This window comes from Pongo pygmaeus, chromosome 4 (assembly GCF_028885625.2).
Source record: "Pongo pygmaeus isolate AG05252 chromosome 4, NHGRI_mPonPyg2-v2.0_pri, whole genome shotgun sequence".
Classification (NCBI taxonomy): domain Eukaryota; kingdom Metazoa; phylum Chordata; class Mammalia; order Primates; family Hominidae; genus Pongo; species Pongo pygmaeus.
The window spans coordinates 18,361,553-18,375,167 of record NC_072377.2 but is presented as its reverse complement, the minus strand read 5'-3'; the positions used below and the strand labels follow the sequence as shown (position 1 = coordinate 18,375,167).

At 35.1% G+C, this 13,615-nt stretch overlaps 1 pseudogene; it reads right to left on the bottom strand.

Annotated features, from left to right (window-relative positions):
* Positions 1–10,823: 10,823 nt before the first annotated feature.
* On the bottom strand, positions 10,824–11,229 carry LOC129037113 (large ribosomal subunit protein eL42-like; annotated as a pseudogene).
* Between the last annotated feature and the right edge of the window lie 2,386 nt (positions 11,230–13,615).

The following is a 13,615-nucleotide window of genomic DNA, read 5'->3' as shown; positions in this document are numbered from 1 at the left end:
AAAGCATTTGGTAGGAGGATTTGAAGTTCAGGATAGAAATCCAACTTAAATACACAAATGTAAGAGTCATCACTATGATTGTGGTAGGTGACGCTATAGGAATAGACAAGCTCATTCATAGAATTCGTCTAAAAAGTACATACTACTTATAGTGTCTTGCACATAAGCACTTGATTAGTGTTCACTGAGTGAACTTACAGACAGCTCCACTTAAAACTGCTAAATTATCAACAAATTTGGAGAAATAATTGATGTAACAGAATATACATTGGAATTCCAATTTTTAGAATTTCAGCTAATCTCGAACAATATTCATTGTAATCGCCACAATCTAATGAGCATGGTAAGGAGCTAATAGACGCCTGCTCAACGGCTTACTAAAGGAGACAAAAACAGACCCCATGTTGTGCACTGCACCGCCCAGGCAATATATCAGGTTGGTGCAAAACTAATTGTAGTTTTTGCCATTGAAAGTAATGGTACCTCTGCAAGTACTCTTAAAGTCCCCAAAGCAGCAGAGTTAGGAGAAGAACAAGTCAATTAACAGCATCCACCACTTTCCCTACTGAATCAGGGAAGGGAAAAAGTTTTGAATGAATGGGGGGATGGGGGCGAAGACTGAAATTGTGCAGAAAGAAATTGGAAAGCTATAGAATCTAAGTTTCTATTATTGTTAATAAGACTACATTCAGCAGCTTATGTGTTTATAGTAACAAAATAGCAATTCAGGTTCAACAAAAATATTACAAAGCAATTATGTAAATATTTTTCATGAATACACATATATGTATACACACACCACATATATACATACATGTATGTCTGTATGTATAGGTGTATGTATACACACAAATATGCATTTGTGGAGATATACTGTGTATTAAATACGTATTATATATAATATTAATGTATTTATGTACATGAAAATATATAATATTCATTTAATTATTTTAAGGCCAATCTATCACTTTCTTTTGATTACTATTTTTTAAGGCTTTTTTAAAAACAGAATTTATTTTTCAGAATTCAATTTAATTTAAACAATATTTGAATGACTTATGAGCAATGACATTTTCTATGTATTATATGCAAAGACAAGCGAAACAAGACTTTTCTTCAAGAATTCAGGAGCTGAAATGAAAGCAATGATACAAACTACTGAAATTCAACATAAGTGCCATAAATGTATAAAGCAGTGTATAAATATCAAAACAAAAAAGCATGCCCAGTAGTTTGGAATTAGCAAGAGTTTAGTGCAGGATCAGGAGAAAATCTATTTGCAAGAACGACAGAAGTAACATTTGGAGAAAAGAATTAGTGCATGAAGGTCTTCAATCAGAAAGTAAGGTTATTTATGCCTGAAAAAAGGTCTCACTGAATGTTAAGACCACTAAAATGAAGCTGAATAATTTTTTTTAATCAAAAGGGATTTTCAAAAAAATAAACTTTAATTAATTTGTGATAAGTATCATCAAGACAACTTATAAGGGAATTCACTAACTTTGTTAAGGCACAATTTCAAGTATTCACTATACTCTCCCAAGGTTTCAAAACTTTATTGAATTTCAGAAACATGGAAGGGCAAAGAATGATCTTGATAGTAAAGTAATATTGAAACAAACTCAATTTCTGTAGGTTCAATTACATGAAATTTTCAATATCTAGACATTTTACCTATGAAAGCCAATCTTGCATGGTTCAATCAATAAATAAAATTCCATTTATAAATTATAGTTGTGCTTTCCAAAATATTGCATTTAGAATATATTGTAAGTTCTACATGAAGTTATTCTTGTAAAATGTCTAAGGCAGTAACAGAGAAATTATAATTTGAAACCAAATTCTTGTGATGCTAACATACTGAGGTTAAAGTCATCTAAAATATAATACGGTATGCATTTAATGCAGGGTAACATTGACTGGTATTTACTGTATTCTGAAGGATAAAATGTGGGTATAATGAAAAAATTGAAAAAATAATACCTCTTAGAGTAATCATAGACTGGTCCAAAATTTTAATAGAAGCAGCTTTCATTCTCCACCATTGCCTGTTATATTTTTAGCTAGCTCATGTAAGAACTGACGACATCTCAATAAAAATATCAGAGGCATGGTATTCAAAGTGCATTAGCGTTGTGATGTTGTAATTCCAATTTCTTTGCTGGGTGCACATTAGTCTTGCAGAATCGTGCAGCTGGCAAAGGATGAGATGCTATGAAACAGCTATTTAAATGTGAATTGCTCTTCAAGCTGCCACTGGTAATGGTGAACTCTAAAAGAAATTTTCTCCATTTCAGAAAATTAATAATCTCTGGGGAAAAATATTCTTAAAGAGTCACTTAAGATGCAGGGTACTTTCCTTTAGTTTATAAAAATTACACTTCTTTGAAAGCATACCACCCCACAGATGTATCCTTGACTCCTTATATTCTCATAAACTTAATTAAATTCAATGACTTCAAGATCTATTCAACCATACAACCTTAAAACAAAGAAAGTGATTTGTTTTTTCTTCTTTGATACACCTAAGCCTAGGTATAGAAATATTACTAGATGTAATAACTCTGGAAACTGTAAGCAATTTTATAGTCTCTACCTTTCACAGCCTTAAGAATAGGTCGTTGTTAAAAGAGGCCAAATTCAATAACACATTTTTAAATCTGAAAATATGCACTTAAGAAAACTCAGCGCTATTTGAATCCATATGATTAATTTACCATGGGAAAGAAAAAAGCAAATATAAAGAGGAAACCCTGAATAATTCATTTATATTAATTCATAAATGGAGTAGGTGTGCTATCATTGTACTTTCACTGCCTTTTTCAGAAACTGGTTTTGTATTACCATATAATTGATCAAATATTGCTGTTCTTATTTAAAAGAATATATTAAAATTAGCTATGCCTTATTTGAATCAATTTTATGTTAAAAGTAGACAGTAATTTCTTTGAATTTAAAAATACTCCTTAGTGGTCACTTTGAAAGGCTGCCCGATATATGTACCCGTTCTTGTGTTTGAAGAATCCCCCTGCCTTTTACTGCCTGGGCAAAGGACAGAAAATATTTCTCTTATAAGTGCTGAAAATACCAGGTATCTTTAGACCCTTCAACCAGATGTAACACACCCAACTATGAGTAAGGAGCTAAAGACACAGGTGGAAGGCACTGTCTCTATTTCCCTATGACACATGTATTCTCTCTCTCTCTATAAATATATATATCTCTCTGGGAGACAGAGATAATCAGTCTCCTGGAGCAAAAACAACAACAACAAAAAAGGGATCTTTGAATGCATATGCAGGTGCACTGGCATTGAGTTTCTACAGCAGATGAGGTTGCAGGGCAAACTACCATCCAGTGTTTAGGGAACAGAGCAGCTATTTCCTTTTCAGAATGTTTTTTGGTGTGCTTAGAACATTGGTTTGGAAGTTGTATAGTTCACCAGTTCTTTCAATTTCTTAGTGACTCCGGAGTTATCCAATAAAATTCCTTTTCTCCTTAGTCAAAGAAGTCTTCTGTTCCACATCGCTGTGAAATCTGACTAAACAACATGTTTCTTTTTTCTATACATTCTTTGCTCATTATAGGCTTCTGCATTTCCTAGTTCACTTTATACAGTAACCTATTGGTTCTTAGTAGTGGCATGGTTTTTGTTGGCTTGTTTAATGGTGGACATTTTTAAATCAAGATCTATAAAGGAGCTCAATATCTAATGCAGATTTTTAAAGAGCTTCTCTGGTTAAAGCTAGAATGGTGGCTTTGAAGATCTGGTCCCTTGGCCACCTCTTGATACGCAATAGCATTTCTTAAGAAATATTACTGAAGCCCTGGGTTCAGGGTAGCATCTTAAGAAACCACTGCTAACAGCATCCTTAGTTTCTACCCAGTAAATGCAAATAGACAATCTCTCACCCCACCTTAGCCAGTTGTGGTCTCCAGACATTGCCAAATGTCCTGTAGGAGGAATATCACCCTGACTTGGGAACCACTGATTTAAATCATCAATGACGTATAGAAGTCAATTGCTTACAATGACTTATGACCCCATTCATTTACTTAACAGAATTGTGGAATTCCCACTATATTGAAGACATGGAAAATGAGAATGAAAACTCAGTTCCTACTCTCAAAACTGTACAATCTTGTAAAAATGATAAGAATTTAACAGGTGAAAACCTTAAGCAAACTTTTTTTTAACAGTTTAAGGTAACAATAACAGACCAGGACACGGGAATAAATAATTAATAGCAAAATTTTATGTAGGAAGAAATAGTTTCTGGAAGGAGGTAATCCCATCAGGTAAGAGAGGTCAGGGAATGTCTGTGGAAAAGGTGGAATTTGAGTTGAGTTCTGAGGAATTTTTCATTCCAGTAGTAATGAAAAATTGAGATTGTATTTTGGGTAGTACACCAAATTAAAAATGGTTCAGGAGACAGTGACAAACCAGTTTGACATGTAAGTACCTAGTAGGGGAATATAGAAACACATAGCTAAAACCTTGGTTTAGGATCAGATTAAAGATAGTACTAGAGTTTCCTATGAGAAAGGAAAGCAAGAGCCCTAACTTCCATCTGAGGCTGCATTTGCCTTGCAAACACTTTGCTTTACTTTGATCGTAGCTTGGCTGGACAGTTTGAAGCGTCAGGTGGGGAATTAAGGAGACTGAGATCCATCCTCAAGCCTCCTCTTGGCACACTGCTTTTGTAGCAGGTGGTGACAAATTTTGAGGGCCAGGCTAAGGAATCTGAATGCAAGACAGCAAATTAATATTTTTGAGTAGAAGAAAGACATAGGCAGGATTTTAAAATTTAGAACCTGGGGCCAGGCGCAGTGGCCAATGCCTGTAATCCCAGCACTTTGGGAGGTCGAGGCGGGCGGATCACAACATCAGGAGATCAAGACCATCCTGGCTAACACGGTGAAACCCCGTCTCTACTAAAAATACAAAAAATTAGCCAGGCATGGTGGCGGGCGCCTGTAGTACCAGCTACTGGGGAGGCTGAGACAGGAGGATGGCGTGAACCCGGAAGGTGGAGCTTGCAGTGAGCCAATATCACGCCACTGCACTCCAGCCTGGGGTGACAGAGCGAGACTCCACCTCAAAAAAAAAAAAAGAATCTGATTTAACGTGGAGGGGATAAAAGGGAGAAATAACGGACATTCAATGTCCATTAAAGAGGTTACAACAATCATCCAGATGGAGACAAAACGAGCCTGAATTAGGAGCATTACAACCAATACGGAGAAAGGATTGAAATGAGAGAGAATTAAAACTATGAGTCAACTGAACAGGTTGATAATCCATAACAGTTACGAATATAGAGCAAAAGCATTAAGGTTGCCACTATGTATTGAAGGTCAGCACCACTAAAATATTTATATCGTTAAGGAAAATGGATCAATAAATAATAGGAGTTGGTATTAGGGAAAAAAAAGAAATAATGTATCTATGAAGTTCTGGATGACATATAACAAAATGCCCACCAGTCACATAAAAACATGAAGCTGAGAAGACAAAGCTCAAGAAATAAATTTGAGACTTTTTTTTTTTTTTCCCCTGAGACACAGTCTTGCTCCATCACCCAGGATGGAGTGCAGTGGCGAGATCTTGGCTCACTGCAACCTCTGCCTCCTGAGTTCAAGCAATTCTCCTGCCTCAGCTTCCCACGTAGCTGGGATTACAGGCTGCTGCCACTGCACCCGGCTAATTTTTGTATTTTTAGTAGAGACAGGGTTTCACCATGTTGGCCAGGCTGGTCTCGAACTCCTGACCTTGTGATCCTCCCGCCTCGGCTTCCCAAAGTACTAGTATTACAGGCGTGAGCCACCCTGCCTAGCCAGGAATATTTTTTAATGACAAATTCAGTGATTAGATTTTAGCTCTTTAAAGTTTCCATAAATTTAAACTAGTATGAACATTTAACATATTGAATTATGAAAACACTAGTCAAAGCAGCACAGTATGTTATAGTTGGATCGTGGAGAAAGTCCGGCAACACATGTCAGTAAAATTGTGTTGCTCAAGAATATTCCAAGTGTCCAGATGAATTATAAAGCAGCTCCACATAATCAAAATAATTTTGTCACACGTTCTAACACAGTATCCTTAATATTCTGCTCTCTTGAACAGCCATCATGACCTCTTTACAGTTCTTGAAAGTCATAAACTTTCCTCATTCCCGTTACCTGACTTTCTTTGCAAATATATAATTGAGTTTCGTTTGAGCTATACATTTTGCCTCATTAACTGTGACTCTTCTTGTTTTCAGATTCATATTTGAACATCCCTTCAAATGTAATAATCTTTTGAAATTTATCTATGTGTATACATCTGAAAGGTGTTGTGAATACACTTGGGAGAGGGGAATGAGAAGCTTGGCTTGTTCTCTCGTATGTAACAAACTGTAAAACTGATCTGTCAAGGACTGAATTGTCGTCTCCGGCCTCTGGCCTAGAGTTTCTCTTACTTCTTGCATGCAGATTTTCAGTAAATGACAAAAGCCATATTATAGATTTTTAATTCCAACCTTTATCCACATAAGCAAAAGTCAAATTCTGTTGCTATACTCCATTGATTGCTAAAATCACACCCCACTTTATTTGACCATTTTTTCCTAAATTTTATAATTGATTATATTAGTATGTTGAAAAATAGGCTATATGCCTTTATCATGAAATTCCTAAGATCTTTCAGTTTCCTAATGATACTGTTGCCCTTGACTTCTAATGGCTTCTTTTACAGAGCTCTCACACTTTATCCCTAGTTTGGACAGATTGCTTTCTAGGACTGCAGCACAGCTGTCATCCTAGCCATTTGTTTTCATTGCCTATTTTAGTTCATCTTTTCTTAGATTTCACATTTTGCTCCTTCAAGAATTTGTAGTCCCTTGTTCCTGGCTAATAGCTGTGATTATTTCCTTTGTTTCCTGAGTTTGTAAAATGTGTACTTGTAGAGATTTTGTATTTCTGGGAATACAATATTTTACCCCATTGTTAAACAAAAAGGTTGGCTGGAGAAATAGAAACCTGTGTACATTCGTCCCCCGACCCCCAGAACTTAGAACTTTCTAGTATCCAGCATTGGTAATAGCAAGTGTGGAAGAAAACCGATTCTTGATCCTTCATAGATGATCTTTTTTGATTGTTTCTTAATGGAACCCTCTTTTGTGCTGTGAAATTTTACCATTTTCCAATTTTACAGTTTTGTGCTCTGATATTTTACAAAGAAATGCCTAGGTGGCAGTATTTTTATTTCATTTTGCTATGGTTTTTGGTGCCCTTTCAATACCAAAACTCATGTTTTATTTTAACTCTCAAATTTTATTCCATTTAAACATTCTCCTTCCTTTTTAACATTTTTTAATATTTGAAATTACGTATATTAATACTCTAGTCTCACATTTTCCCTCTTTGACTTGTTGGTAAATATTCTAAGAAATAATATTTTCTAAATCTTCCTTCCAGGCATTCTTGGTTATTTTTACCTCTGCAATCAAATTTCTGACATCAGAACTCTAGCTTGCTCTCACTTTGTATTTTTTCAAAGCTACAATTTTACTTCACCATCCTGAGTTCTTTGTAGTATACTAAATAGGAGAAGAGAAATTTTAGGCTCTATGACATGTCTGCTTTATTTGAATAATATTGTTTCTATGTTCACCTTGAGCCTAAACTTCTAAAATGCTAGTCTTTCTCAAAACTGTGGCTATCCTGGGCTGATTTCTCACTTATACAAATGAAGATTTAGGCTGATTCATATTGCTATTGTGTTGGTGTGTTTTCCTACACTGCTTCACTTCTGAAAGAGAGAATGGAATTAAATCTTTGTGTACAGGAGTGGCTGAGGACAGGATTTATGTTGAGGTGCCACAAGGGTCAAACCAGTGGAGTGTGCTGTCGAGAAGCATCAAGTCAATGAGTGTCAGCCAGAATATTAATGACCCTGTTCTTCTAGAAAGTTGGTTCAATTTATTTCTATAAAAGTTTTCAGGCTGTAATGGCAGAGATGAACACTTATGGTAGATAATCACTCCTTGTACCTGGGGGAGGTGGTAAGGGACCAGTTGTCACTCATGTTCCCTAGAATATTTAATTACACATCCTGATTACTTGCCACATCCCAAATCTGCTCCCAATTTCTCTTACTCTGATGCTGGAGTCTTTCTATGGTTCTGCCAAAAAAACATCTCCTACATCTACAGTAGCCTTTTTTGAATATTCTGGCCCGTGGCTGCCTTTTTTTCTGTCACGTGTATCAACATTGTCCCATATTATTTAATTTTCTATTTTATCTATTTCTATCCACATATTTCATTGTTTGATGGTCCTGTTTCTGTTCATGTTTCAATCATTCTTTTCAAGTTTTTACTGTCTAAAATGTCATTAAAAACCACTTACTGGGAAAACAGAAGATAAACATTATGTTTGTTGAGTTTGACCTCTGAGTGAAAGGTAGTAAAGGTTGTTTTGTAAATCATGGCAAAAGATGAGCTTCCAACAGTAATTGGTATTTTGAAAAACCAAGACACGTGCACGCGCGCGCGCACACACACACACACACACACACACACACACACACACACACACACACACACACACACACACACACACACACACACACACGTATTACTGGACAGGAAATAAACCTGCTTTTTGCTCCTGAGGGAGACACTAGCCCTATATCTCCCCAGGCTGTTCTTCATGCAAATATCTTTGAAGAGAATCTGTGAAGTTACTGGAACAAAGACACTCATGCCTCTGTAATCGAGACATGCAGTAACAGGAAGGCCCATAGAAAATTGTCTCCCAGCAGTGTTTTGGCCTAAGCACTAATACATTTTTCTGTTAAAATAATTTGGACCCAAGTATCCACCAGGACCATCTCTGTTGGAAAAAGAGAGCCTGACTTAGAACCAATGCAAACTTAGCAGCCTATTGGGCCTTCTGCTCCAGGCTGAGCCTGTTTTAGTTTTTCACTTCAATAGGAAAAACATCAGGCTCAAATATAAACAACTCAAGAAACGAAGGGGCAATAAACATACGTGTGCATGTGTCTTTATAGCAGCATGATTTATAGTCCTTTGGGTATATACCCAGTAATGGGATGGCTGGGTCGAATGGAATTTCTAGTTCTAGATCCCTGAGGAATCGCCACACTGACTTCCACAAGGGTTGAACTAGTTTACAATCCCACCAACAGTGTAAAAGTGTTCCTATTCCTCCACATCCTCTCCAGCACCTGTTGTTTCCTGACTTTTTAATGATTGCCATTCTAACTGGTGTGAGATGGTATCTCATTGTGGTTTTGATTTGCATTTCTCACTAGCATGGCACATGTATACATATGTAACTTACCTGCACATTGCACACATGTACCATAAAACCTAAAGTATAATAATAATAATAATAATAATAATAATAATAAAGAAAATTCAAAAAAATCAAAAAAAAGAAAAAAATTTAAAAATTAAAAAAATTAAAAAAAAAATAAAAAATAAAAAATAAATATCTAACATGAAAAAAAAAAAAGAAAATATCCTGGAACATTCTATCTATCACATTAGCTGCCCCTGAAATCATTATTGGGTATAATACTTGTATTTTTATTTTTTAATTGCTAATAAAAAATAATTGCCAATTAAAAAGAAAAAAATAAACCGTTCATCCAACTAAAAAAAAAAAAAAAAAAAAAAAAAAGAAACGAAGGGGGAGAATAAGGCCACATGCCCCAAAAAAGGTTTATTTACGTCACTCTGGTTAGTCCTCCATCATCTTGAGGTTTAAATGTGCCAGCAAACAAGTGTCTTTATCAAATCCTAATGAAATGTGGAAAGGATAGATAACTCCTCTAGAAACCAGTAAGCTTTTTTTTTCTTTATTTTTTGCACTGTCCTTAAAGGATGCATCAAATTTGGCTTTGTATCATAATTATCTGGGTTGATGCTTTTATCCTCTGATTTCTTAAGTTCTTAAAAGCAAAAATTATGTCTTAATTATCTATCAGAGGTATGTCCTAAAACATTGTTTGGAGACAGTATGTTAAAATGAGTTAAAGTGAAAAATGCATCTCAAAAGATGCATCTCAAATAAAAAATGCATCTCAAATAAAAAAAGTCTCTAATAAAAGACAACTTTTAAAACTTGATTGGCAATCAAAATATACATTCTTTTACAATATATATCAAAATATTATAATGACATTAAATAACATTTTATTGTGCTTAGTCAGCATTTCATTACATTGAGATAAACACTTATTTGTTGAAATTTTACTCTTCACTATTTAAGTACAGAAAAGTAAAATTTTATGAGAATTCCATAACCTTGCAAGCATCTCAGAACAGAATATTGATTTTATATCAGTGTGCTTCAAATATGAAAAATACTATCCTTTGGTCAATTATATCACACAATTTGAGAAAGAATAAAATCTAATATAGTTTTCTGAATATAACTCATAACATGTGTGATATATTGAAAATGACCATATATTGTGATATATATTGAAAACAAGTGCATATTCAATGATTTGATTCAATGTTTATGCACAAAAGAAATTTATAATATTCATGGGTATATGATACAAATAAAACTGTAAACCAATATACCATAGAATCACAGAAATTAAAGAGGTGTGTTCGTTTGCTTAATGCAGGCACATTGCTTTGAAAATTTAAGAAATAAGCATCAGAGAAGCTGATAATTTGACAACGGTCCTACTGCAAGAACCCAGCAAAATTAAGACACTAACGTAAATCTTTTGACTCCTAATAAATTCTTTTGTCATAATAACAAGAAGTCTCTATTTTTTTTTTGCATAAGAATATCACTGTATTTATTTTCCCTCAGGTAATTTTTCTATGGCTTCAATATTTTCTCTTCAAAATTAGAAGAAAAATATCCCAAAGTTTAGAACTGGATCACTTGGCCCTTTCTCTTCTTGTCTCCTCCCAGTTCAAAATGCTTGTATCTCTTAACGGCCAGCATCCTCTTGGATCTGCAGTTAGGCTCAACACATTCCAGCCTTAGCACAATCTTCTTTGTGGTCTTAGCCTTCTTCCAGAAAATTGGCTTTGTCTGCCCACCATAGCCACTCTGCTTCCGAACATAGTGCCACTTTCCCTGGGCATACAAAGAATCCTTACCCTTCTTATACTGTGTCACTTTGTGAGGCTGATGCTTGCCACACTTCTTACAGAAAGTTCTTCAGGTTTTAGGTATGTTGACCATATTTGCAGCAGGGCTGTTTTGTCTACATGATGAGAACGAGAAATGGCATCGGAGACCCTTGCCTCCCGCAGCTCTCGCCTAACAGGAAAGGGAAGAAAGAGCTCTCTTTTTCATAACCAATGAATTTAAATAGATTTTGAGCCCATTTTCAAAACTAGAATGGGAAAGGGAAATATTTTAAAAGTTACAAATATGATTAGGTCAAATAATCACTAAGAGGGCACATCTATTAATAGAACAGGAATATAGGATGACATATGCATCTCAAAAATCTCAGGACTTTTAGAAAACACTAGCATTCTCTATGCACCCACTTGCAAAAAAAAAAAAAAAAGTTAGCATTGTCAAAAAGGATCTACTTCTCTTTTGCACAGGTCTTTTAGTTTAAGGAGAGTGTTTCTTTATTGTGATAGAAACAGCTCAGGTAGTGTTCTCCCATATTACAGATTAAGAAGATGAGATCCAAAGAGGTGAATGACCTACCAACACGCTGAACTAGCAAATGCAATTGCAGCAACAATTCCTGATAACAGGCTAAGTATTAAATCACTAAAATAATAATTAAATCACTTGCTCCATAAAAACATAACTATTATTGAAACTTTACTTATAAACTTTCAAATTAAAAATAAGTGATGGTCAAACAGATTCCTTTTTATCCCGCTATGGATGCATATCCATAATTGTTTAAATTTATTTGATTTTACCTTTTACTATATGCCTTCTCTTATATTTGGACCTTTCTCAGGTTTTCTTCATAATAACCTTGTTCCAATCACAGCACAATAACCTTTACCACTGTTTCAACAACAGAGTCTCATCAGCCGTTTTCATCTGTTAAAAGGAAGCACTCCTAGCTGACCTCAATATTTACCCTGTCTTTACTGAGTGAAAGCTGGTGACCTCCAGCCTGTGCTGGTTTTGCTCCAAAGAAGCTTGTGTAAACCTGCATTGTACATTAGCACACCCTGGGAGCTTTATAAAAAAAATACCAGTGCTAAAGCCTAAAGCCAGAAACATCAGATCTTTGAAGATATAATTTCAAACCTCCCCACTTGATTTTATGTGTTATTGAAGTCACTCCGTCTAGGGTACTTTGTTATATCAGCCCTGAGACACCTCCTCTTTCTTACAGCTCTTCACTTTAATATTCTAAACTAAGTATTTTCCACACATGGACCAAGCCCTACATTCAAAATTCCATAGGCTAGAACAGAAGGTTTAGAGCCAACAATGACATTCTATGAAAAGAAACCCCAACATTTCTTAAGAACAATGAACATATAAACCACTTGTATGTGTTTGACTGCTAAAGAGTAGGTATTCAACAAATAACTATTGAATAAGGGAAAAAATCAATGCAGTAATAAATGAAAAACAGAGTAATATATGTACCAATAAGGGGTCCTTAAAGTAAGTGTGTTTAGAACCACGCCTTAATTGAATAAGGGGCATGAGATACAGGATGGGATGCCAGATGAGGGAACTGTTTTGAGGGAAGAGCTTCATTAACAAAGCATTTATTAGATTGAGCCATAAGAAATCAATAATATTTGACTATTATGAACCACAAAGATGGCAGTTTCATGTTACAAACTAATAATTTCTTATGAGTGGCTCATGGGTATTTCACACTGTTCATCAGTTTCATTTATTTGATTTACAGCTAGTCATTAATATTTATACTTATGACATTTTTATGAAAATCAAACTAAGCAATGGAGCTTAAAGCACAGAGATGAAATATTTTACTTAAAATTTTAAAACGTGTAGATGAAAAACAGTAATACATGTGTGATTGAATAAATTTAAGGTTGTTCCTCAGGGGTAAATCTCAGCATATTTTTAATATATGGTAGTGATATAGCCTCAGGACATTTTAGTATCACATTTTCTGTGACTATATGAATTTCACAAACCCAGTTGCTACAGTAAACCAATTGTACCTCTGGGCAATTACAAAAAAAGTGGCCCTACCTGTGGAGGACACAGCTTTAATAAGGTCAAATGGCTTGAAGAGCAGAGTCCAGGATTAATTTCAGCTCCCACTTGCCACCCTGCCCTAGTGCACTTATGCAGTGAACAACCTGCACAACCATATATAAAGAACATATACTGTTGACTACTGAACAACATGGGTTTGAACTGCACGGTTCCACTTATATGCAGATTTTCTTCAACCTCTGTGACTACTGAGACAGTAAAACCAACACATCCTCCCTCCTCCTCCTCAGCCTACTCAGTGTGGAGACAACCAGGATGAGGACCTTTATGATGATCCACTTCCACTTAATAAGTAGTACATATATTTTCTTTTCCTTATGATTTTCTTAATCACAGTTTCTTTTCTCTAGCATATTATATGAATATAGTATATAATAATATA